At 43.3% G+C, this 25757-nt stretch overlaps 1 protein-coding gene across 6 annotated transcripts in view; it reads right to left on the bottom strand.

The window, feature by feature from the left end:
* FER (FER tyrosine kinase) overlaps positions 1-25090 on the bottom strand; it is a 176051-nt gene extending 150961 nt beyond the window's left edge. Inside the window, exons 1-3 of one of the 6 annotated variants that reach the window (XM_048931380.1) lie at positions 25030-25060; positions 22045-22108; positions 6502-6610 (exon numbers count right to left, since the gene is read on the bottom strand). The gene's annotated coding sequence lies outside the window, so the exon portion shown is untranslated. Of the gene's footprint in view, positions 1-6501; positions 6611-19916; positions 20079-22044; positions 22109-25029 lie in introns of those variants that run through there. The other 5 variants (XM_048931379.1, XM_048931377.1, XM_048931374.1 and 2 more) reach the window with 5 other exon arrangements.
* Positions 25091-25757: the final 667 nt, after the last annotated feature.

The following is a 25757-nucleotide window of genomic DNA, read 5'->3' as shown; positions in this document are numbered from 1 at the left end:
TGGACAGGTTTGGGAAGAGGACTCACATGAACCTAATGAACCATTGTGCTAAGTGCAAGATGCCACACTTAGGATGGGTTCCAGATGTGTACAGACTGGGAGAAGCAGTCACTGAGAGCAGCCCTGCCAAAAGGGACTTGTGGGTCCTCACAGATGAAAAGCTGGACACAAGCCAGCAGTGTGCACTTGCAGTCTGGACGGCCAGTAGTATCCTGAGCTGCATCAAAAGAGGGGTGGCCAGAATAGTGAGGGATTGTCCCCATCTACTCTGCACTCATGAGGGCAGAGGCCTCAGGTGTGAGGCCCACAGCAGAAGAAAGATACAGATCGCTGACAAGTGTTCAAAGGAGAGCCATGAGAATGACTGGAGAGCTGGAACAAATCCCCTACAAAGAAAGGTGGAGGGAGCTGGGCTCATTCAGCCTGGAGAAGAGAATGGCTCCCGGGTATGGTGTTCACAGAACAGGGAGAATGGTTTTATACTAAAAGACAGGAAATTTAGGTTAGCTGTTAGGAGGAAATTTATCACTCAGAGGGTGGTGAAGCACTGGAACAGTTTGCCTGGGAAAGTTGTAAATGCCCCATCCCTTGAGGTGTTCAAGGCTAGGTGGAGTGGGTAGTCTGGGTCTCTTCCAACCCGAATCATGCTATGATTCTAAAGAAATAATTTTAAAATTTCACAGTATTAAGAGAAAAGCTTAAAAGACAGTCACTTAATTCTTCTATCCTTTAACACTCCATTCAACAAATAAAGTCAATATTCTAGCGTTATTAGTCTTTCTGGATTTCAGCTACTGAAGAAGGTACTTTTCACAGCCAATCTGCACTTAAAGATTGCAATCCCTTGACACATGATAGCATCTGTAGAGTGTCAGATCAAAGGTACTGGCTCCCTAACAATGATCAAAAGCAAACAAGCAGAGAAGAACAGCACATACATAGCAATACTTCCCCAGGATGTTCTCCTACCCTTAACAGCCTGTGTCTTCTCTAATATGCTGCTATGAAATATATCTAAAAATGTGACTGCTAATTTTAAAAATAACTCCATCATTGGAACCTGTGGTTCTGTAACGTGAGTGATGAACTGTCCAGGCCAAGGCAGGCAACCGATAAACCACAGAACAGAAGCATGCCGTGCCCCTGGTTATATTCAGAAGAAGGAAGCACAGTACACACCAGCACCCCCAGCAGATGGAATGGAAACAGTATGCTTAGAGCATCGCTCTCACTCATGATCTGCTATGAACACTTGTACTCCTAAACATACATAGGTTCCAAATCACTGTGGCTGGCATGTGTTTTGAAGTCCCTTTCTAGAAATCATAGAATCATAAAATCACAAGGTTAGAAACGACTTATAAGATCATGCAGTCCAATCGACTTCTCATTACCACTGCTACCACAAGCACTAAACCACATCTTGCAGCTCCTCATCCAGACGCCTCTTGAACACTGCCAGGGACGGCGACTCCACCTCCTCCCTGGGCAGCCATTCCAGTGCCTGACCACTCTCTGAGAGAAACAGCTTGTCCTCATGTCTAACCTAAACCTCCTCTGGTACAACTTGTGGCCATTGCCCCGTGTCCTGCTCGTTGCCTGGGAGAAGAGGCCAAATCCCTCTTCACCACAGCCTCCCTTCAGGAAGTTGTAGAGTGCAATGAGGTCTCCCCTGAGCCTCCTCTTCTTCACACTGAACAAGCCCAACTCCCTCAACTGCTCCTCATAAGACTTGTGCTCCAGACTCCTCACCAGTTTTGTTGCCCTTTTCTGGACACGTTCCAGGGCCTCAATGTCTTTCTTGTAGTGAGGGGCCCAAAACTGAACACAGTACTTGAGGTGCGGCCTCACCAGTGCTGAGTAGAGGCGAGGGGCTCAGCTGAGGTGCGTCTACACTAATGCACGCAGCATGGGCAACAAACAAGAAGAGTTGGAAGTCATTGTGCAGCAGGCAAACTATGACCTAGTTGCCATAACGGAAACGTGGTGGGATTGCTCCCACGATTGGAGTGCTGCAATGCATGGCTACAAACTCTTCAGGAAAGATAGGCAAGGAAGGCGGGGTGGTGGTGTGGCTCTCTATGTCAGGGAATGCTTCTACGCTACTGAGATTATGAGTGGGGACGATAACGTTGAATCCCTATGGGTAAAGATCAGAGGAAGGGCTGACAAGACAGGCACCCTAGTGGGCGTCTGTTACAGACCTCCAAATCAGGATGAAGAGACAGACAAGGTATTCTATAAGCAGCTGGCACGAGCTGCACAGTCGCCTGCCCTTGTCCTCATGGGGGACTTTAACTTCCCTGACATATGCTGGGAGTACAGCACAGCACAGAGGAAGCAGTCTAGGAGGTTTCTGGAATGCATAGAGGACAACTTCCTGATACAGCTGGTCAGAGAGCCCACGAGAGGAACTGCCCCACTAGACCTGCTGTTCACAAACAGGGAAGGTTTGGTGGGGGATGTGGAGGTTGGAGGCTGTCTTGGACAGAGTGACCATGAAATGATAGACTTCGTGATTCATGGTGGAGCCTGGAGGGGGAATAGTAAAATTGCTACCTTGGACTTCAGGAGGGTGGACTTTGAATTGTTCAGGGGACTAATAGGGGGAGTCCCCTGGCATTCAGTCGTAGCGAGTAAAGGGGTCCAAGAGAGCTGGTTGCTCTTCAAGAAGGAAGTCTTAAGGGCGCAGGAGCAGGCAGTCCCCCTGAGCTGCAAAATGAGCCGGTGGGAAAGAAGACCGGTGTGGATGAATAAGGAGCTATTTTTGAGGCTCCGGGAGAAAAAGAGAAGAGTGGCCTGTGGAAAGAGGGACAGGCCACTCAGAATAAATATAAGGAAGTCGTTAGGATGTGCAGAGGTGAAATCAGAAAGGCAAAAGCCCAGCTTGAATTTAACCTAGCCACTGGGGTAAAAAGGAATAAGAAACTCTTTTATAAATACATTAACAGTAAGAGGAGGACAAAGGAGAATATCCACTCTTTGCTGGATGAGGCTGGGAATGTGACCACTGAGGATAAGGAAAAAGGGGAGGTTCTGAATGCCTTCTTTACGTCTGTCTTTAAAAGTCAGACCAGTTATCCTCAGGATACCCCTCTCTCTGACCTGGTAATCTCGGCCGGGGAGCACACTAACCCCCCTGTGATTCTGCAAGAAACAGTCAGAGACCTACTGCTCCAGCTGGACTGTCACAAGTCGATGGGGCCAGATGAGATCCACCCGAGAGTGCTGAGGGAACTGGCGGAGGTGATAGCCGAGCCGCTTTCCATCATCTGTCAGCGCTCCTTGTTGACTGGTGAGGTCCCAGAAGACTGGAGGCTTGCCAATGTGACTCCCATTTACAAGAAAGGTCGTAAGGAGGATTCGGGGAACTACAGGCCTGTCAGCCTGACCTCGGTGCCAGGGAAGGTTATGGAGCAGATCGTCTTGAGGGAGATCATGTGGCATGTGCGGGATGAGCAGGGGATCAGGCCTAGCCAGCATGGGTTCGTGAAGGGCAGGTCCTGTTTGACCAACCTGATCTCCTTCTATGATCTAGTGACCCATCTGGTGGATGAGGGAAAGGCTGTTGATGTGGTCTACCTAGACTTCAGCAAAGCCTTTGACACTGTCTCCCACAGCATTCTCCTGCAGAAGCTGGCAGCCAGAGGCTTGGATGGGTACACTCTTGGCTGGGTAAGGAGCTGGCTGGAGGGCCGGGCACAGAGAGTGGTGGTGAACGGAGTCAAATCCAGCTGGCGACCGGTTGTGAGTGGTGTTCCGCAGGGGTCGGTGCTGGGGCCTGTCCTCTTCAATGTCTTTATTGATGACCTCGATGAGGGCATCGAGTGCACCAGTAAATTTGCAGATGACACCAAATTGGCTGGAAGTGTGGATCTGCCTGGGGGTAGCGAGGCCCTACAGAGGGACCTGGACAGGCTGGAGAGCTGGGCTGAAGCCAATGGGATGAGTTTCAACAAGGCCAAATGCCGGGTCCTGCACTTCGGCTACAGCAACCCCAGGCGACGCTACAGGCTTGGGGCGGTGTGGCTGGAGGACTGCGTAGAGGAAATGGACCTGGGGGTATTGACTGATGCTCGGCTGAACATGAGCCGACAGTGTGCCCAGGTGGCCAAGAAGGCCAATGGCATCCTGGCTTGCATCCGAAAGAGCGTTGCAAGCAGGAGCAGAGAGGTGATTGTTCCCCTATATTCAGCACTCGTGAGGCCGCACCTCGAGTACTGTGTCCAGTTTTGGGCCCCTCACTGCAAGAAAGATATTGAGGCCCTGGAACGTGTTCAAAGGAGGGCAACAAAGCTGGTGAGGGGTCTGGAACACAGGCCATATGAGGAGAGGCTGAAGGAGCTGGGAATGTTCAGCCTGGAGAAGAGGAGGCTCAGGGGAGACCTCATTGCTCTCTATAACTTCCTGAAGGGAGGCTGTAGTGAGCTGGGGGTCGGCCTCTTCTCTTGTGTCATTAGTGATAGGACCAGAGGGAATGGCTTCAAGCTACGGCAGGGGAGATTCAGGCTGGACATCAGGAAGTATTACTTTTCAGAAAGGGTGGTCAGGCACTGGAATGGACTGCCCAGGGAGGTGGTGGAGTCACCGAGCCTGGGGGTGTTCAAGGAAAGGCTGGATGTTGTGTTGAGGGACATGGTTTAGTGGGAGCTATTGGGAATAGGTGAACGGTTGGACTGGGTGATATTGAAGGTCTTTTCCAACCTTGGTGATTCTGTTATTCTATGATTCTATGAGCACAGGGGATGATCACCTCCCTGCTCCTGCTGGCCACACCATTTCTAATGCAGGCCAGGATGCCGTTGGCTCTCTTGGCCACCTGGGCACACTGTCGGCTCATGTTCAGCCGAGCATCAACCAACACCCCCAGGTCCCTTTCCTCTTCACAGTCATCCAGCCACTCTGCGCTAAACCTGTAGCACTGCATGGGGTTGTTGTGCCCAAAGTGCAGGACCCAACACTTGGCCTTGTTGAACCTCATCCCGTTCACCTCAGCCCAGTGATCCAACCTGTCTAAATCCCCCTGAAGGGCTGCCCTACCCTCAGGCAGATTGACACCACCTCCCAGCTTGGTGTTATCTGCAAGTTTACTGAGGGTGCACTCAATCCCCTCATCTAGGTCAACAATAAAGATATTAAGATGGACCCCAGTACTGACCTCTGGGGGACACCACTTGAAACAGGTCACCAGCTGGACTTAAATCCATTCACCACAACCCACTGGGCATGCCCTCTAGCCAGTTCCTTACCCAAAGAAGTGTACACCTGTTGAGACCACGGGCAGCCAGCTTCCCCAGAAGACACCTGTGAGAGACTGTGTCAAAGGCTTTGCTGAAGTCTAGGTAGACTACATCAACAACCCTTCCCTCATCTACCAGACTGGTCACCCAGTCATAGAAGGAGATGAGGTTGGTCAAGCACAACCTGCCTTTCATGAACCCATGCTGGCGGGGCCTGATCCCTGGACACCAGGTACATGTCTTGCGATCTCATCCAAGATGATTTGCTACATACTTTCCCTGGTACTGAGGTCAGGCTAACAGGCCTACAGTTCCCCTGATCCTTCTTATGGCCCTTCTTGAAGATGGGAGTCACAGCAAGCCTCCAATCCTCCGGGACCTCTCCAGTTAACCAGGAGAGCTGATAGATGGCTGAGAGGGGCTCAGCAATCACCCACGCCAGATCCCTCAGCACCCAAGGGTGCAGCCCATCTGGTCCCATGGACTTGTGACAGTCCAGTTGGAAGAGGAGCTCACTGACTGTCTCCACATGAATCGCTGGGGGTAGATTCTGAGTAGGGTCCCAGACTTCCAGATCAGGGCATAAAAAGCCCAGATGAGACTGATCTGGCTATTAAAGGCAGATGTATGAAGGCATTGAGGACCTCAGCCTTCTCCTTGTCCTCAGTGGCCACATTCCCTGCTGCATCAAGTATAGGATGAAATGTTAACAGTACTGCAAAATGTTAACAGTATTGCAAAAACAACAGGAAAAGGAGAAGGACTTGAATTCAGGAGAAATATATACTCAAATTCAAGGATTCCACAGAAATTTTAAAGCAATTTTATAAAAAGTGCTCAATTTATTACACAGTCCACCTGTGAGGCTTATTCTAGTTATTCTACATTAAAACAGGGAAACACATCATTCATAGCCCTCCATCCACATACTAAATAAAAATTAGACTATTGAATTTCCAATAGTATAGGAACTACTCCCAGAATTTACATAATGAAACAAAAAACATATGTATTAACTATCATTTCTTTATGCTAACCACATACACAGAACATTATTCACACACGCATTTGATGCTAAGTGTACAAAGACAGCTGAAATGAACTAATGCTTCCACAGAGCTACTGCCACCAATAAACATCCAAAGGAGCAACATAAATCCAGCCTAATCATTCCAAAATAAGTATGAAATATTACTCTACCCACGGCAAAACAAGCAGCTTATTTTTAGGATTACTTTTCTACAAAATATAGAGCACGTACCTTAAAAAATATCCCCAAGTAACGATCCTTAGTATACTTCTTCTTACATCAGCTGCTATTTCCTCTGATTTTCACTTTCAGAAATATACTTTCACTTTCAGTGAGCTCTCTGAAATAAAAAGAGATCATATAGTTTGGGTTTTATTTCAGCATTTTTAAAATATGTTGCAAAATTAGAACTAGATACATTGCTTTCCATTTTCAGTTTCTAATCACAGAAAATATTTAAAAAACAAAAAATATATAGTTGAGGAAAACAAAAAATTCAGAAGACTTCTCAAATGACTGCAAGAAGTCATGTGCTATCACTTCATGCCAGTTTCGAGAGATGAAGTATTTTTTCTACACACAAGTAACTAAAGCATATTTGTTTACTTTTCTTTTTGGAAAAACTCTTTTTCTATTGAAACAGAGTACTAAGGCTGGAAAATTAGACAAATTAATTTATTGCTGCACTCTACTCTTGATAAGAGCAGGGGTAAAAAAACACCAATAAGAAAAATGAAAGCACAGGAAACTAAAACTCAATGCCATTCTTCCCTGACAAAATTTGCAAGAAAAACTTAATAGGAACATTTTCACTAGAAAGTAATAAAACAAACAGCAACATGAGAAAGGGATCAAACAAACACAGAAATTTCTAGCTACTGTAATATCCACAATAGCAAAAAGACAAACAGTTGAAAAGACTATAGCACTCGAATTTAAAGCTGCAACTCTGAACTGCAATCTTGGTGAAGCAAACAGCAACACAAGGCTGAATCTTTGAGGTTTTATATTAAATAAGTATATAAAAGGAATAAGAAAGATGGTTTGCATGTAGCTTGCAAGTGCAAGCTGTTCCGTATATTTTGACTTATCCTAAGCATCTGCACACAATCTCATAACATATCTTTTTAAAATTAAATCAGGAATCTTTTGTATATTATTTTTTAACTTTAAAACAAAGCATTAGTAATAGAACACATGTTTTAAATCTTACGAAAAGACAGAATGTGAATAAATATCATTCAAGCAGATATTATTTAGTATTCCTTTCTCGTTACTTAGTGACATTCTAGAAACAGTGCTGCCTAACATAAATACAAAACTTTCATTCTCCATGACCAAAAATAGGAAAGATTGTAAGTAATGCTTACATTCAGTTGCTGCAAGGAAAACAACAGTCATGGGCTGTTGTTTGAAAGGAGGAAGAAATGCACTAAATGAGAGTCGCTGCAGCATTCACCATCTTTAATAGAAGAAGTGAATACTTGCAAGAAGTTGCAAAGCACAAGATTTAAGAACATAAAATAGAGTCTCCACCAGCAATTACCAAGAGCAAAATACCAAGAGCAAAACATTAGAATACCTAAGCTGCTCCAAAAGTACTGCCTGCCACTTATTTCCACTGAAACTACAACGAATACAAAGAACACAAGAACACTTTTTGATAGAGCAAATTCTCAGCTACAAAGCATTAATTTTCAACAAGGTAGCCACCATGAGCTGGGCACATTCACCAGCAACGAACAAGAACCTGCATGCCATGCTTATGAAAGTCTGAAATAGAGGAGTCTGGTCACTGCTGAAATGCACCACCTACCACCTCACTGTGCTCACATCCACTATTTGACCTCCTTAAACATTCAGCAAGTGTTGATGATGAATGTCAATAGGTGCCATATTTTCTCCATGGATGAAATCAGTGACACAACTTTGTTTCATACTCAATTCCGTGTCAGACACAATTTTGTCAGACTGCCCCTCTGCTGCCATCTGTCATATGGTAAAAAAAAATATACACCAGAATATTGGTGGGAAGGTTCAACCTCTACTTAGTGATATCACCCCTGACACCTTGGGCCAACATCAAAAAATAGGAGGCATTACCTTCAAAACAGCTCTCATAAATTTGGCTTCTATTCTCCCATCACAAATATAAGTCGATTAGAAATGACAGCATTCCACTAGACAGAAAAACTTTTCTTGCCTTTTTCTTGCTTCAGATAGAACATGAACATCCGAATGAAGGCAGTTGTCAAAAAAAAAAAAAAAAAAAAAAAAATCACATATGCTAAAATAATTCTTTCCAAAAATTCTATTTCTAAATAAAACAGACCACAGTTACTGAAACAGAGACAAGCTACATTTTCCATTCTCTGCACAGAGGTAAAATTCGCATCTTTTTTTAACGCGATATTATTCAGCATGTCAGAAAAGAGTTTTTTTTGCCTATTTCTACAAAAATAAAGTACGCTACCTTTTTTTTTTTTTCTTTTTGTAATTCTGGTTAGTACTGACTTCATGTCTATGTGCTTGATTTCACCTACATGGAGGGCATTTGTAGAATTTGAAACTGGTAGCAGAAAACCTCCCCAATACTTGTTTAAATGATAGAAGCATACTAACCACTACACAAAAAAAAAAAAAAAAAAAATTGTCAGTAAACTAATCATATAGCTGCCTATAAGACAGTGACAAAATACTATCGCTATTTCTGGCCTCCTACACAGTAGAAACTGAAAGGTACAGACAGCTTGCTTCCTCAATGCAATAAACCACTGGACAGTGAAGATACAAAAGAGAGAATTAAAGGATGATAAGGTAGAGAAGAAAATCTAGATCAACTTTTGTTTTCTTCATTATGGCTGAGGAAGTCAAAGCAATTCACAAATCAGATCTTGGGGCATCCTGAAGTATCGTAAGAACATTTAAAAATAAAAAATTAATAGTAAGAATTCACAAGAAGCAGCTACTATTTAATAGAAGTGTTGCAGTACCAAGTATGAAATTGTTGAATTACTAATTCTACAAAAACCTAGGCTTAAAGTGACTACTGACCAGTAATGTAAAGAATGGAGAGCAGAAAATAAACACTTTTTTTATTTTCAGAACTTAACATGGAAAAGTACAAAGTCTGACTTTCATACTGGAGAAGGTGTTAAAATCATACTAAAGAATCTGTAAACTGGAATATGGTGAGAAAAACACTAGATTGTAAACAGAAGTCATGCACTGCAATTCAAAGAGTTCTTTGGGAAATCAAGCAGCTGATAGACAAAAGTGCTAGACACAGCAGCAAAGAAAACATGTCAGAAAAGTTTCAGCTGTATTATCTACTAGGAAATTGTTACAGAAGGGAAGCCCTTGTAAGCAGGAATAAGGAATAGAGTTCCTCAGGGGAGGGAGGCAGAAGCATCATCAGAATCTGTGCCAGGCTACGTTCATCTATTTGGACTGGTCACCTAAATATCTACTATTTCATATCATATCTGTGCTTAAGCTTGTAAACAGTACAGATAAAAGTAATCAAAACTGATGCTACATGACAAACTCCTGCAGACAAACTCCCGAATATCGAGAAACAGGCAAGTAAAACAGCAGGTGAAGTAACGATCAGTAAATGCTGTGTAGCATTCTAGGTTGCTTAACATCACACAGGAGAATACTGTCTCTGAGCATAGACCTTCAAAAACATTTGTTCAGCGCTTTGAAGTGGTCAGGTTTGGAGATATCCAGTATATCAGAGAATATATTCTCTGATATGAAGGGAAGAGAGAACATCAGAGAATATATTCTTAGATTGCTTGTGGGAACGATGTTCCTCTCTCTCTATTCTGTCTTATGAAGAACATGAAGTATAGGCAATATTGATCAGAGTATGGAACAGCTTCTGCACAAAGAAAGTAAAGAGAATTTTTTAGCTTGCAAAACAGGTAACAACGATATGTCAGATCATAGTACAAAAAAAAGTGATAGCACAAAGAGGCATGATATATCAGACGTCTGAATTGCTTCCCACAAGAATGTGGGAACACAAAATGAAACTTTAAAAAGATGCTCTTAAGTACTTCTTCACCAAGTAAATAATTGAATGAATTTAATTCCAAAAGATATTTTGAGACAAACAAGTTCAAAAATTATTACAAAAATTCATAAATCAAATCTTACACACAGAACGCCCACCTCAAGACATCTCCAAACTGCATTAGCAGGAAAAACATGCCACACACACTAATATTCTACATCTGTGGCAACAGTCCTTTCTCAACAGCTAGTTCTGAGCTGGATAGACTTCACTCAGACAAACTTGTACACTGGGCTCTCACCTGTAGGTAGATGAATACCACAATTTTCTTAAGCAGCTGTGATGCTATCAAAAAGAATAAAACCACTTTTAGACTCCTCTCTGATCAGAATTATAAAATATCTTTGGACATAAAAAGTTTTTGCTTACCTGAAGGTATTGTTTTCAAACATGCAAGTGATAGTAATAGATGTGATAGGATTAAGTTAGTAACAATCACATAACACGACCTAAAGTCACCATCTAAATCTTTCCTTTATCACCAAAGAAAGACATTTACCCACAGCAGAAAGATTTCTGTCAAGTCTGTCTTCTCCAATTCAGCATTCCTCTGCTTCTAGCATGGGAAAAAGTTTCTCAATTACCAAATTTCATTTTCTTGTGACTTTAGAGAAAAGAGACTATCTCCTTTGCAACTTAAGCATATAATTTTCTGCCTAACCAATTCTGATTATTTCAGTCTTCTATTTGAAATCATTTTCTAGACCACTGATGCTCTCTTAACTCCCTCAAATTTGATCCCCAAATCAGTTAGGCTCAAAGCCTAATAAGGAGCAGTGGTGGTGAGCTGCCAGTGCTGAGAAGAACAGAGGTTGCTTCATGTGACTTCCAAACCTTAGTGCTTTTGGTTTTTTCCCAACAGTAAAATCCTATTTTAATCTATGACCCACTGTATGCTACTATCCTGCTGACCTAATGACACAGGCTGCATTGTTCCAGAGGTCTCACTTTCCCATTCTCCATCACACTTGCAGTCACTCCCAGCTCCTTATAGTATGAAAATATCCTTAACATGCTCTATATTGGATCACAGAATGAAAGAATACTTTGGGCTGGAAGGAACTCACAAGAATCACTGATTCCAACTCCTGGCTCCACACAAGTCCGCTCAAAATTCATACCCTGTGTCTGAGAGCCAAACACCCCTTGAACTCCAGTATAGTCATGCTCACTGCCCTGGGGAGCCTGCTCCAAACCAACTGCCCTTTGGTGAAGAATCTTTCCCTAGCACCCTCCCTGCCTCTCCCCTGCATAGCTCCATGCCGTTCCTTCGGGCCCTGTTGCTGTCACACACAGCAGAGCTCCTCTGCTCTGGACAGAACAGACCCAGAGATCTCAGCTGCTTCTCACACATCTTGGCCTCCAGTCACTTAATGACCATCTCAGACTCTTGTGAAAAACAGATAACAAGCAAGAGCTGGCACTGCGGAGTGAGCCACACAGTAGGTGCTCTTCAGGAGCAGTTGTTCAGCCAACCCACATCCATCATGAGGAATATTCTACCCAACAGCCAGAGGCAAATAGCAAGGCAGATGATTGCCATGTTTTATTATTTTTGTTACTGGTGTTCCACATCGTAACATCATACCGTGCATTGGGAGTTAAAGAGTTAATGCTCCAGTTCCATGGATTGATGATATTTTCGTGCACCTTTCTCAGAAGAGAAAAGCTACATCCCAGAAGACTTCACTATTCTGTTTCCATTTTCCATCTGCAGGGAAAACTGCTCATGAGACTGCCTCTTCTTCCACAGCTCACCACTGTGGTTTTGCTCCCTACCTGTCTTGCCTCCAGCATAAGAGTAAGGCCTTTGGTTTTGGACACTATCTCTGCCATTTTATTTGTTAGCTTCAATTCCAATTATATTGTATTATATTGTGTTTTCTCATTCCACTATCATATTTAGTAAATCAGTTGTCCCCTTCAGCTCACTGTTGCAGTTTTGTTTTCAGACCTATCTCAGGGAATGGGTCTGTAGGTCCACCTGCCCCAGTAGTCACACAATCAGGCTGAACTGGGCCAGAACCACTGACTATGGCTGAAACTGAATTTCACCAGGCAGAAGAGTAACAGAAGTGAAGGCAGCTACAGCAATGTTCAGAAGAGCAGAGTGAGACTGCAACAATCATACTCGGCCACTGTGCCTCAAGGACTCATTGCAGCACTGCCAGTAACTCTGAAAGAGGCAATGCCATGTAGAAAACAACACACTGACCGTACAGCTCACTTACAAAAGGGACACGCACCTAGTTTCTTATTACCTTCCACAGGATTACAAATAAAGAAGGGTTTCCTCCCATCTTTTTCCAGGAATTAAACTTCCTTTAAATTAGGTTACAGACTGCAAGGGAAGCCAAAGAAAAGCACAGCCTGAATAGAAAGGACCCGAACAAAGAATTTCCTCTGAACTCTGTATTCAGCAGTGGTGCAACAATTATCTCCATGTTAGATGTTCACAGAAAATCTGATTGAACAGAATGAGGCTGGTAAAGACGATTCTATCTCAACACAAAATGTGATCAAATATATCCAATCCTCTTAAATGTTCGAGCTCTCTGCAGAGCCTTTCTCTTTACAGCTATGTTCCTATAGTCTTCCTTTGATCATGGCTACTCTGCTTTTTTATTCAAAATTGGAATGGGGGGATCCATAGCTTATGAGGAACAATTCCAGTCACTCTTATTCTGATCTGTTTCGGAGTGGAAAGTCAAAATCCTGAATTAAAGCTGTAGCTGTTCCATCTTCTAACTGTACTGATCCAAACTAAGGACATGACTCTCTCAGCCCCTTCTGTATGTGCATGTATGCATTTATATATACCCACATATGTTATGATATACCCTGCATATTCAAAAATTAATGTAATTCAAGCAAGAATGAAACTACGGACCAACACCACAACAAATTTCTCACATGAATATACTATTGTCATTAACAATAGCATTCCCTGGTAAGGTCTGATAAACAGCAAAGAAATACTAGCCTAAAAAGGTCTAATTCTATTATTTGCTTTTTGTCATTATAGTCATCATCTCAGGTGGCTGGTAGGTCTTCCAAAGAAGTATAAACAGCTCTCCTATTCTAATGTTACAAAGGTTCTATCTCCTAAAGGAGAGAGCTGTTACAAAGAAGTTTGCAATGCTAAAATTACAAAAAAGTTGGCCCCAAACAGACACCAAAAAAAAAGAAAAAAAAAAAAAAAAAAAAAAAAAACACTGAGATCAGTGGCTCATGCTGATATTTAAGTACATTTAAAAAAATTCTAAACAAGCAGGAACAACAAAAGAGAAGTCAAATGTGATATTTGCAAGAGGAGTGGTCTTGAATGAATAGTGAAAATGGAAACAACTGCAATTAAAAGAGCAGGAAAAATCAATGCTGAAATTAAGCATTTCTGTGATAAACTTGTTTACTAATTATTTGTTCTATACACAATTACATATTCCTTCACTAATTTCCTTTATTCTATTAGACATCATCTTCACTTGGTTAGGAAGAAGTTGAAGCTACTGTTTCATTTCTTTATTCACTTGCTCAAAATCAGAGAATCATAATTAACTTGGAGAAGACCCTAATCATCATCAGGCTTGCTGGTTACCAAGCTGAGCTATTGAGTCCCATCACTAAAACACGTTCCTTAAAGCTGCATCACAAATCGCTCAAATACCTTGAATAAGGACAGCACCATTTCCTTCAGCAGCCCCTTTCAATACTAAACCAACCTCTCCACAAAGAAATTCTTCCTAATACCTAATACCCAATCTAAACCTCCTCTAGCACAGCTAGAGGCCACTTCCTCATTTCTTATCACCCATCACTGCAGAAAAAGACCAACAGAAGAGGACCTGGGAGTTCTGGTGGACTGCATGTTAGCCATGAGCCAGCAGTGTGCTTGTAGCCAAGAAGACCAATGGTATCCTGGAGTGTATGAAAAAGAGCGTGGCCAGCAGGTTGAGGGAAGTGACTGATCCTCCTCCTCTACACTGCCCTGTTTTGGGCTTCCCAGTTCAAGAAAGATAGATATCTCCTAGAAGGAGTCCAGCAGAGGGCCACAATGATGATAAAGGGCCTGAAGCCTCTTTCATATGAGGAAAGGCTGAGTAACCTGAGTCTGTTCAGCCTAGGGAAGACTGAAGGAAGACCTGATTAATGCTTATAAATACCTAAAGCAGGCATGTCCAACCCATGGCCTGCAGACTGCATGCGGCCCAGCATGCCTAACAACACAGTGCACCCCCTCCCTGCAGATTAAAGGTGGCTGTTCTTCCCAGTGGAACCACCCTGGGCACCTGCCCATTGTTTAGCAACAATCAAATCAAATAATCAGTGCACTATTAACTCTCTGTCAACTGAAACCAGGGCATGGGGAGGCCAGCGCTGACACAAAGAAAGGTAAAAAAAATTGTATGCATTTTGATACGTTGGCTTAACTCATCGCTCTGAACAGTAAAAAATATGCCGTTGTGATTTCTGTTTTGATAAAGGAATTTGAAAACAAAATCACAGAACCCTTATAGTACAACCCCACTGTAGTCAACAGGAACATCCACAGCTGTATCAGGTTGCTCAGGGTCCCCCACTGGCCCCACCCTCAACGTCCCCAGGGACAGACCTTCCACCACATCTCAGGCAAACCTGTTTGAGTGTCTCATCACCTTCACTATGAAACACTTTTTCCATATATCCAGTCCAAATCTACATTCTTTTGGTTTGAAACCATTTTCCCATTCCTGTCACAACAGACACTGCTAAAGTCTGTCCCCTTCTTTCTTACAGCCCATCTCTGATACTGAAAGGCCACTTTCAGGTCTCTCTGTAGCCTTCTCTTCTTCAGGCATAACAGCCGCAGCTCTCTCAGTGTATCCTTGTAGATGTGTTCCATCCCTTGGATCATTTTTGTGGCCCTCCTCTGGACATGGTCCAAACAGTCCACATCTCTCTAGGCACACGGCTGCCTCATGTCCAGCTTCCTGTCCACTAGTACCACCAAGCAGTACATTTACCACACAGCTGTGTTCAATCTTTTAATCCCCAAGCTTGTATTGGTAGTAGTGGAGGTTGCCGTGATCCATACCCAAGATGTTGCACTTGGTTTTGTTGAACTTCATGAGGTTCTCCTGGACCAACTGGAGCCTGAATAGGACTCTCTGGACTTAAAAATTATAAATACACAATTGTGTGTACTTTGTGAGGGCTGCTCCAAAAGTAATGCCTTGTATTTTATTGACTCCTAACATCAGAAGAGGACATAGATGGTATAACAACAGAGGCACAACCTTCCCAACCCATGACATCTTGTTGCTGTGTTACAGATAGCAGCAGAGGGGCAGCCTGACAAAACTGTGTCAATGCGGAAGTGCATACGAAGCAAAGACTGGTCACTGAATTTCACCATGCAGAAAAAACTGCATCTACTGACATTCATTGATGCTTGCTGAACATTTATGGAGACCAAATAGTGGATGTCAGCACAGTGATGTGGTGGATGGTGTGTTTCAGTCTTGATGACAGTAAGTCACCTCCTCTGGTTGAGATTTTTATGAGGGCAGTATGCAAGCTTTTACTCATCACTGGTGAAAATGCATAGTTAATGGTAGTGACTAAGTTGGAAATTAGTGTTTTGTAGTTGAGATGTGCTCTATCAAACAGCGTTACTATGCTCTTTGTATCAGTTGTAGTTTCCATAGAAATAAATAGGAGGCTTTACTTTTGGAACAACCTATCTGTATGTGGCTCAAGACGATTTCTGTTCATAACATGCAGCCCAGGCAAGGCAATAGTTGATGCTCATGATGTAAAGGGAGGCGGAAAGCAAATTGATGAGGCCCGGCTCTTCTTGCTGGTGTAAAGCAGTAAGATAAGGTGTAATGGCCTAACCTCGGAACCTCGGACACAGAAAGTTCCGTATAAACACACAGAAGAATTTCTTTATGTTAAAGATGGCAGAACACTGGAACAGATTCCCCAGAGAAGTTGTGGAGACACCTTCTATGGAGATATTTAAGATCTGTATGAATATCTACCTATGCAACCTATTATATATTATTAGCAGGGGTGTTAGACTTGATGATATTGTGATGTTCCTTCAAATCTCTGCAGTTCTGTGTGTGATTCTCTGAATAATATCCTCTGTGCTCAATCTCCTATCACGCAGTTGTACAGAGCTATAAGGTCTCCCTCAGCCTCCTCTTCTCTAATTTCAGTTCAATCAATTTCAGTCCCCTCAGTAAATCCTCATAGCTCTTGTTTTCCAATTCCTTCACCATCTTTGGTGCCCTCCTGGCACACAGTCAAGCAACTCAATGCTCTTCTTCTGGAGAGGGGTCCAAAACTGAACAAAGCACGCAAGGTGCAGTCTCACCAGTGCCACACAGAGGAACAGTATGACACTGGCATTTTTGGCCAGCTGGGCACACTGCTGGCTCATTGATGTTCAGCTGGCTGACAACCAGCACCCTCTACCCCACTTTCTGACAGTCAACTTTCAAGCCACCCTTTCCCAAGCCTACACTGCTGCACAGGGCTACTATGATCCAACTGTATTATTTTCTCCCTATGGCCCAACATCAAACAGAATTTATCCCAGATGCCAAAATAATTAGACCAAAGACTCACCAATGGTTTGTAATATATGACACACAGGTCTCTGTAAGAGAAAGATAGTATAGTTCCAAGCATTTATCATTCACTGAAAAGAAATTCAGAAAGCAATACGGTGGTGGCTGCTTCTTTCCACCTTCATTAAGCCAACTACATCCTTCTGGTTTATACAACACTTTTTAGGTAATTCATAATTCATTCAATTTTCCTCAGATCACTTATTTCCTTGGCGCTGTACCACATTAAATGTAGATCAGCCTCATGGTGCTTTACATGGGAAACTAGCCCATAAGAAACACAAGTCCAAGAACAGAATCCCTTCCTCATAGCTTATTTGCCAGACTCTTACACTGTAGGATATAAATCATACAATGTAATTTGATAAAAGACACTGTCTGAAATTTTTATTTGCTGTAACTCATCTGGATGACGTTTCCTTTGCATGCTCCACGTCCTGAAAAATGCTTACTATGGTAACTCCTTCTTTTAGATGAGATAAAGTGACTCTCACTATAAGGGCAGTCACTCAAAAGACAGATGACTGAACCAGACGTTTGCAACTTCTCAAATATTGTTCTTGCGGTGCAAATTCACATACATAACAATTTTAATACAAACACCTTATGAAAATATAACTCTTCAGGAAACACGAAAAAAGCTATCCTACTATTTCAGGTTCAGTCAGTTTTGCTCAGATATCATCCCTAGTTGTAAAGAACACTCCTGAGATGCATTACCTCATTCGAAAATGTATAAATGGACTAAGCTTTAATTATGTTTACTTATATTATAACATACTGGGTGTCAGACCAAACTGTGACAAGATGTGGACATTAACCTCCAATGTCTCTGGAAAAAATAATGCTGAAGTACACAAGAACAATAAAAGGCATGCATAAATGCCTGATGTGGAAGAGTGTTTGCATACATAAGACTCAGTCTAAATGAACTTATTACAACAGCAGCCTGTTTTTTGTTTGTTTGTTTGTTTGTTTTTTACAGTAGTATTTCATTTTGAGTATCAAAAGTATTCTTTCCAGAGAGGATACCAGCTAATTATTTTATTCATGAAATAAACGCTCTTCAGAACACAGAACCACTGACGGTGATTCTTCAGAAAAAAAATAAATAAATAAAAGATGATAGAAACATTTGTATTTTATGCAATAATTATTTAAATCCCTGTGTGAATTCTTGCCTTACTATTCTCCGGGATACTTTACAGGAATTTCACTAACAGCGTCTTTATATCTGAAATCCCAATTTAATCTAAGAAAAAAAACATGCAGTAAGACATGAGCCATCCTGCTGCAATAACTGGTAACAACCATCTGTTTTCATATCTAAATCTGTAATGTCTTTATGGACCACACTGCAGACACAATCCAGATAGACTGATGATGTTCTTATTTTTAACCTGTAGAGGAAGACAAGGACTGAATAAAACCGAGATTTCTGACCAGAGTTAAGCACGTAATTCTCCTCTCCAATTTAAAAAAAAAAAAATTTTTTTTGAACACATTACATATTTTCAGATGTCAAATAAGCTTCTTAATCAGATTTACTTTACACATTTACTGATGAGAAATTTGCCACTCCAGTTTCAACGTTCACCTAATGCAAGAGGCAGAAATGGTCACTGAAAGGCCTTCCTGATACTTTATTACACACCTTATAATTCTCTACAGTTTCTCAACTGCACATTTCATGGAATCATAGAATGGCTTGGATTGGAAGGGATCCTTAAAATCTTCTAGTTCCAATCCCCCTGCTATAGGCAGGGATGCCCCCTTCACGTACTGGAAAGCTGCTTTAAGGTCTTCTTGGAGCCTTTTTCAGGCGGAAGAGCCCCAGCTCACAGCCTGTCCTTGTAGGGGAGGTACTCCAGCCTTTGATCATCTCTGTCCTCCTCTGAACCTGCTCCATTTGCTCCATATCCTTCTTGTGTTGGGGGCTCCAGAACTGGATGCAGTATTCCAGGTTGGGGTCTTACAACAGCAGAGTAAAGGGGCAGAATCACCTCCCTCAAACTACTCTTCACTCTTCTCTTGATGCAGCCCAGAAAATGGCTGACTTTCTGGGCTGCAAGTGCACACTGCAGACTCATGTTGAATTTCATTAACTGACTATCCCAAATCTTCTCCTTTGGGCTTCTCTCAAGCCATTCTCCACCCAACTTGTATCTGTTCTTGAGATTGCCGCAACCCAAATGCCGGACCTTGCACTTTGCCTTGTTGAACTTCATGAGGTTGGCACAGGCCCACCTCTCAAACCTGTCCAGGTCCCTCCGGATAGCATCCCATTCCTCTAGAGTCAACTGCACCACTCAGCCTGGTGTTGTCTGCAAACCTGTTGAGAGTGCACTCAATCCCACTGTCCACACTGCCTACAAAGATGTTAAGTAGCACCAGACCCAACAGCGATCCCTGAGAAAACCCACTTGTCACTGGTCTCCACTTGGGCACTGCACAACTGATCAGAACTCTCTGAGTACAACCATCCAGCCAATCCTTTATCCAGGGAGTTGTCTATCCATCAAATCCATTTTTCTCCAACTTTCAACTGCTAACATTTTCGTGCATTTGCAAATTAATCATTTCCTTTCATCTGCTCAGTTACCACATCTTTTTAATTGAACTGGTGAACAATCATATACCATAGAAATGATGGAAAGGCAACTCTCCTTCAGAGTAAGCACACCACTCATAGCGCCTTAGGATTGTTTTTTTCTTTCTTTTTTTTTTTCTTGTGTGTGTGAGTGTGTGCGTGTGCGCGCGTGTGTTTCAACATATGACAAACTCACACCAACAAAAAGCAGGTGTGTGTTCCGCGTTCATGCTTTTCAGCTTTTTGTTAGTGGAATGGCACTCTAAAGCTGAATGTTTTTCACTGAAATTGTCTACAAAAGCACTTGTCATAACAGTTTGCTGAAGGGATAGGACAATTTTATTTTTTTTTTAAATACCTTTATTCAGTGTTTCGTAGAATTGTCCACGCTTTCACATTTTTTAAATTTAATCACCTTATTTAAAATGCACCCCTTCTCTGGAAGAAGTTTCATGAGGACAGTGTCTTACATTAATGAACATTTCCAAGCAGAAACCACTGCTTTGGAGTCAGATATTCCCTGAAGGGAAAAAAATAAAAGAAAAAATACATATATTCAAAGACTGTATCTTAACAGATCTGGTGGCAATATACTACACTAACTTCACTATTAAAAAAAAAAAGAAAAAAAAACCTGCATAAAATTGCATAACAAATAAGACAGGCTTTAAGTATTCAAAAACTAAGCAGATTTATACCAAGACTGTATTCTTAATTGTTCATACGGTCACCAAAGTTAAACTTATTTTCTCAACACTAGCTGAAATATTATTGACACATTACTTGTCTGAGCATTAAACACCAAATATTCAATAAACTTACTCCTGCCTTTATTAAATACTCAGAAAACAATATTCATAGTCCTCCAGTCCAGTCTGTTTTGTTCAGAGAAAAAACAACTTACTATTGCAGTACAAACTGCAAACCATGTAAATATGATAACAATGTGAATTTCAATACACTGTAAAAGTACGAAATCAGATTTTCCAGTCTTTCTAAAGCAAAAAGTCATGCATAAACAGAACTGAAGAAAAGTAGCAGAGCTGACAAATCAAGTTGTGAAATTAAAAGATTCACAAATTGAGGATGAAACTCTAAATGCCACCCTCCTTGGAACATGTATTATGTGACCATGTAATTACAAACCCCAATAAATGCCCGACTCATTTATTAGAGGATGGAGAGCTCTGGGGATGATTCAGCGTTCTGTCAGAGGGGCTCATCTCCACAATGCCATCAAGCTCACTGCTGTAATTTTGTGTCTCTCAGTTTCTAAATGAGCAGTTTCAAGGAACAAATAATTTGTGATTAACACACATTAATATTACTCTGGATTCCATTTCTTCTTCTGTTGAAGAGCTCTCGCATAACAGTAAACAATTCACAAACTTTTCACGGGTTGCCTCTATTTAAAAGATAATTGATTTTTCATTAGGCCTTAATTACGGTAATTTATTTTGATGCTAAGTATTAATTTCTTCATGCCTCAGCTTCGTCAAAATAAATAGCTTCCAAAAACATAATATGAAATAAAGGCTGGAGGCACTGCGACTTTACGATGAAAATTACAAAAGACCTTGTGAAAGGATGGTCTTCAAAACAAAATCTGAACACCGTGAAGAAAAATGCCTAACAATAAAAACAATTAAGTAGTTATTCATTACTTATTTTCATTATTGGTGCGTAATGAGACTGTAGTTCCAAATGTATTACATTATCATGGAAGCAGTATTGCAAAGCATATCCTAAATGACATTTTTCCTGTAACGGTAGAAAGCTTCATGTGAGAGTGTCAGTACAGAACTATGTGACAGGAATGTCTCAAAGCACACAACTACTGCTATTACACCACATTCAGCCAAACCAGAAACTAAGTGCAAGTTCTGGTCCAAGTAGTACCTCTGCCCTCAGCAGAAAAGCGCAATGACATCAGAAAGCCTAACAAAATATCTCTGCTGCTCAAAAAGCAAGCTCACAACACAGACATGACTAAGCAACCAGAACTACGTCCTTTCAAGCTGATTAATACATTTTGGAGGTGAGGAGCCCTGACAAACTAGTACCCCTGGCAAGAGAACAGTCACCAAGCCACAGAACAGCAATGAACATGAGGAGCTGTCTCTGTGCTCGGCTGTGTCAACTATAGGTGTGCAGTGAGCCAGTTAGTAACAAGCTCAGATGTGGGAAAGTAAGTTGGAAAGTGAAGTTAAACCATCTGGCACTTGCATGTAGTGCAGAACGGCAGTAATGTAAAGGAAACTGGCAACTGTAGATGAAACAGTGATCTGAGAATTAAAGTAGAAGATGAAGTACAATTCAATCACTCAGATTAATAACCGCACTGAGCAGAAACTTACCAGGAACTTATCATCACAGAAATACCCAGCATTGAGAAAATCTAAACTGCTTCAGATTCACGACACTTGCAACAAACTTAATTCTGCACTTGAACTTGTTAAAATAATTTAAAAAAATTACAGTCGTACCCTGAAATGTGATTTCATGATATGAGATGATGGCAATCCAAACTCCTTGTCACAAGAAGTTGTCCTTAAAGAAAAAACAAGTAATTATAGATACACGCTGCATATTAAGCACTTACAAGACGTGCCTTGCACTGCACACTGTACACCACCACGCATGTGTCTCTTAAAAATAAAGGTAACCATCCTTTCTTAAAATCCAAAAACAAAGTCATGGATTCCAATAATTTGTTATTAATAATTCTCAAAAGAAATCTTCTCTAAGGCACTGTGGTCACCTAATGCATATTTACACACATAGTACTTTAAATGCTTTTACTCCCTAATTAAATGCCAAATACTCAACCATTCCAAGCCTCCCTCTCCTGTATAACAATCCTCTCTGCTCAAGTTTTCTAAATCTATGTTTATAAGGCAAATACATGAAAAATGTAACTCAGCGGTACTACAGGGCAGCCTCCTTTATCTCCAGATAAGAGGGCGTACACAGTTTAGTTTCTGCAGAAGTGAATTTCAGCTCTCCTCTTGCCGCTCCTCCTCCCTCCTCTCAGCCAAAGACTCCCCCTTCCTCTTCCAGACCCACTTCCCACACACTGAAGAAAATCCTCCTCCCTGCGAAGCGGTGACCTCATGCAGTTCACCCACCTCCTTGTAAGGCATAGTGCCGGCCAGCTGCCAGCCCATGGGCCAACAGGACGGCCCACCTCCCCTTGCAGCAGGCAGGAAGTGGGGTCTGTGCGCAGGCACAGCACAGGCCACGGGAAGCCTGCCTGGGGCTGGAGCCTAGAACCAGCCTGCCTGTTGTCAGCAAACCCTCCTGCATGCTTTGTGAAGCACTAACCCAGGCACAGAATGCCTTCAGCAAGAGAAATAAAATTTGTAGTTCCTGCTGACAGTGCAGCACACAGTCACATGCTCTTGCTTCCCTGTGTTCAGTCTCCTCCTTACAGTGAAGCACATGTTAACTTGTCCCCCTCTGAAGGAAGGTCCACTTTTCCTTCACATCACTCTACCTTAGAATCCTTGCATCCCCTACCCCAGCCTGTGCTCACAGTCAAATGACAGAGAGATTTCAGATGCGCTTAACACAGCAGTCCGAACACCAACTGAAGGAGAATGTTCCTCAGAGATTCAGTAATGAATGAAGTTACACTTGTGGGAAAGCAAGGAGGCTCAGGCTGCCCTGAGAAGCTGTGGATGTCCCATCCCAAGGTCAGGTTGGATAGCACCTGAATGAGGGGGTATCAATACTGCCTGCATCACAGAGGTTGAAATCAGACAATCCTTGAGGTCCCTTCCAATCCAAATCATTCTATGATTCTGAGGATCTTGGTGATAATTAAATCATAAAATCATAGAATCATTAAGGTGAGAAAACACCTGTATGACTATCTAGTCCAACTATCTAGTCAACTCACGCCCTTCAGTGTCACACGCATCTGTTTCCTGAACACCTCCAGAGACAGCCACTGCACCACCACCCTGGGCAGCCCGATCCAATTGCACTACAGCTCATTTCTGAGAGATTTTTCTAATATCCAATCTGAATCTCTCCTGATGCAATGTAAGGCCTTATAAGCTTTTGGTCAGTCAGAAAGGAACCTTGCACAGGCTTCTTATATATCTTTCCCTTATTCTCCTTATTTCTTATAGCTTTCCCTTCTAAGAAGTTCAAAGCTCAGCTCCTCTGGGGATAACACTGCACAATTGGACATCCATGGTTGCAGCACCACTGACAGTGTGCCATAATAGATCAAAATTGAACCAGTTAAAGGAGGAAACAGGTACCATAACTTATCCTATAATACGTGTATATCAGTAGCAATTTGTTTCGACTGCAGACAGACAGCAAGTGTGAACTTCCCACCTCCTGGCACATTCCAAAGACTCGCACACACAGCTCACCACGTCAGTGATCTCTGTAGGAAAACACACCTTTACCATGTGTGACCTTGTCAGTACACTTATAATAATACCCATTAAGTTCTTTTGATCTTGAAAATCAAGAGTTTCAGATGTGGCCCGTATTACAACTAGTTCAAAGATGCTGAAAACAAGATAAGGCAGAGCATCAGAGTTATTCTGAGGAAGTTTGTTAAAGAGCGTGGGAAAGTTATGTCACATCATTGGGAGGTTCCACTTCCTTTTTCTCCTGTTAGGAGAACAGAAAACAGGTTGTTGGAAAGAGCAACAAACCCAGATGTCCACACTGGTGACTACGTTCACTGGAAAAGAAGCATTCCTGTACAGAAAAGAACAGGTAACGCCATCCTGTGTGCTCATCTTCATGCACCAAACCCGTAAGCCTGTCGTGCCCCCCAAAACGCCAAGCCCAGGATCTGACATGCCGCATCTGCCCGGACCGGACTCTGAGAACATCACACACACACTGCAGCCTCAAGAAGCGCCTGCCGCGCTCTCGAAACCGAACCTGCAAGGAGTACAGAAGTCTCCAACCCTCAAGGCACTGCCGAAGGGAAACAAGGAGCGGCGGGACGGACTGCGGTGTTCGTGAGGGGGGCACACGGCAGAGCGGCAGCCGCTGACCCTCGGCTAGCGACAGTGCCGCCGCCGGGCGCTGTCCTCTTCCTGTCCGCTCCGCCGAGCTCGGACCCCCGGCCTCGGCAGCAGTCCCTAGGGCGGGGGCGGGGATGGCGCCCGCCGCGCCTCCTGCCTCACGGGGCGGAGCCGCCGCCGCCGCCGTGCGGGTTGCAACCGGAGCCACCGCCCCGCGCCTGGCCGTGGGAGGCGGCTGGATACCGCCACTGCCCCTTCGGAGGGAAGCGCAAGTGGTGTCCGCCCCGCCCCGCCCGCAGGTGAAGCCCCGCGCCTGGCCGGGCTGGGCCTGGCCTACCCGTTCCCCGTCCCCCCGCCCCGCGGCACGGCCGGGCCAGACCGGACGTGAGGAGGGCAGCAGCCCCCCGAGGGCCCGGCGCCGGTGGCGGGGCGCGGGCACCAGCGGTGGCGGCGCGCACGGCACCCACCTACCTGACAAGCCGAGCCCCTCCGCCACGGCGGGCGTCACAGCCCCTCTAGTACCACGTGACAGACGGCGGCGAATCAGCTCTCGGCTGTCTTCTTCCTCTCAGCCACTCCTGGCGATCTCCGCCCCCGGCTGACGCTCAGTGGCTACCGGCCAATCAGCGAGGGAACACGCGCCACAGCTGCCGCCCCTTGGCTCACAGGGCGACTCGATTGGCGGAAGGCGGGGAGGGGCGGGGCTAGAGCGGCGTAGAGGGTGGTAGGGCGGTGGGTGGGTTTCCCGCAAGGCGCAGTGGGGCTGTGCTGCGGGAGCGGCCTTGGCCTGAGCTGGTTTGCCCCGGTAGCGGGTGAGGTTCAGTGGAAAGGGTCCTGAATGTCCTAGGGAGCAAGGCATCTTTGAGAAATGCCTGCTAAGATAAACAGTGTAAATAAAGAGATAAATCATACAACAACGCTGAAAAATGGTGCTCCACAGCTTATTGTTGGGTTGGGTTTTTACTAAACGTGTTTCAATGCTACTTTTAACCTTCGTAATCAATTCTGGCAGTTAAGAGCAATCTCAGAAAATAAGCGTATGTCTTCTTGGGAGCATCGCACATTCATAATGCCTGTATTGCCACATAGAAAACCCAGCTGAGAGTGAGGTAGGCGGCTAGGTTCAGGCGTTAGTAGCTGGAGCAGAATGTTTGCATAATTACAACACTGAGCTGCAAGTACAGTGGGTTTCAAGCCTT

Source organism: Lagopus muta, chromosome Z (genome assembly GCF_023343835.1).
Source record: "Lagopus muta isolate bLagMut1 chromosome Z, bLagMut1 primary, whole genome shotgun sequence".
Lineage (NCBI taxonomy): Eukaryota > Metazoa > Chordata > Aves > Galliformes > Phasianidae > Lagopus > Lagopus muta.
The sequence above is the reverse complement of the archived record's forward strand: the minus strand, read 5'-3'. Positions and strand labels throughout refer to the sequence as shown.